Source organism: Alligator sinensis, unplaced genomic scaffold (assembly GCF_000455745.1).
Source record: "Alligator sinensis unplaced genomic scaffold, ASM45574v1 scaffold707_1, whole genome shotgun sequence".
Taxonomy (NCBI): domain Eukaryota; kingdom Metazoa; phylum Chordata; order Crocodylia; family Alligatoridae; genus Alligator; species Alligator sinensis.
In genome coordinates this window covers 1,632,533-1,634,340 of record NW_005842065.1, presented here as the reverse complement: position 1 = coordinate 1,634,340, position 1,808 = coordinate 1,632,533, and the positions used below count along the sequence as shown (strand labels likewise).

Sequence of the window (1,808 nt, the reverse complement as noted above, 5' to 3'; positions counted from 1 at the left end):
CTCTGCTCCTTTCTGGAGGGCTGCAGGGGAACAGGGGCTCTGGGGGTCACACATGTATGGCATTGGTGGCAATAGCATGTCCCAGAGCAGGTGTATCAGCCTGGTGTGATGGGGCATGTGTCACAGTGGATCCCACCCCCAGGTGTCAGGGTGGGGCAGATGCCAGCATGGGCATGGGGTTGAGGGAGCATGGCAGGGGTGTCCATCCATCCGCCCATCCATCTACATCCGCAGCAGGATAAACAGCTCCAGTGTGGGGCTACAACTGGCAGTGTTGGTGACACCACAACTGGGAAAGGCCACATGTGTGCAAGCATGTACTGGTGTGTGCAGGCCCATTTGGACACATACATTGTGGGGGAGCAGACAGACAGACCCCAAGGTCCTGGCCAGACCCAACTGTGGTGGGATGGACGGTACCAGGAGAAGTGTGCAAGCAATGCACACACAGGGTCTGCAGATGTGAGACTGGGATGGGGAACATGTGTGTGCAAGGATAGATATGGAGGAGGAACATGCATGTGTGCACACACATGCAGACCTTGCACACACATGGACAGACATGTCACACACAAGATGTGCCCTCAGCAACGCCCTCCCCCCACACCCTCCCCTCCAACTGCTACAGGGCACCAACATGCACATGCATGCACATATGCACACACAACACCACAGATTCACCTGCTGTGAGCACAGACACGTGGGAAAATGCACAGTGCAAACAAACACTATGCACACACACTCAAGAGACACACCCAGACAGGTATGCATGCACACACACACACAGACACACACACAGACATGCATAGACACATGCCTCAGACCGATCTGCATCACAAATTCCTGCCCCAAATCCCCGCCCCCCCCACACACACACATGCAAACACACACACATGAGCCCAGACTGGTTTGCACTACGAATCCCCCCCCAGCACACATATGCACACACAGACATATGTATGCATGTATACACACAAACACATGCAGACACAGGCAGCCACACACCCTAGACAGGTCTGCACTGCATATTCCTGCCCACCCTTGACACACACAGACTGCACACACATGCACCCCCCACCTCCCACTGGTCTTCATCGCAACTCCCCTGCTTCAACACACACGTGTGCAAACATATGCATATGCACACACATGCATACACACACAGGCAGCCAAACACACACTCCTGACAGATCTGCACCACAAATTCTTCCCCACAAACACATGCACATGCACAAGCACACCCCACACCCCCTCCCCAGACAGGTCTGCATCCCAAGTCCCCCCCCAAAACACACACACACACACGCACACGCACACCCCAGCCCAGTACATGAAAACAGCGGGGGGCTGGGGGGGCACATGGCACCTGCCGCCACCCTTCCATCCCCGGCCCAGGCTGGACTCAGCCCCCCACCCAGCCTTAGGAGGGACAGACGGACATGGGGGCGGGCACGGATGTCTGGACGGGCAGGCGGCAGTGAGCCGCGCCGGGACAGACAAGCCGGGGAGGGGTCTGTCTGTCCAGACGTCCTGGGGGCGGGTCACAGGGCTGGGTAGACAGACGGACAAGGGGACTGACGGGACTGGGGGGTCCGGATGGACGGGCGGGGACGAACAGACAGGGGGAGGGGGGCGCAGGACTGACAGACAGACGGACACCGCCCCTCCTCCCCGCAGCCTGCGACGCGCCTCCCCCTCCCACCCCCAAAACCCTGTCATCCCGGAGGGGAGCTGCGGGGCGGGGAAATGGGGGTGCAGGGAGGGATGCGGGGGGCCCGGAGGGTCCAGGGGGAGGGGGCGGTACCTCT

The 1,808-nt window shown here is 59.5% G+C and overlaps 1 protein-coding gene across 1 annotated transcript in view; it reads right to left on the bottom strand.

Annotated features, from left to right (window-relative positions):
* MAST1 (microtubule associated serine/threonine kinase 1) overlaps window positions 1–1,808 on the bottom strand; it is a 29,063-nt gene that overhangs the window by 22,314 nt on the left and 4,941 nt on the right. The window lies entirely within an intron of this gene.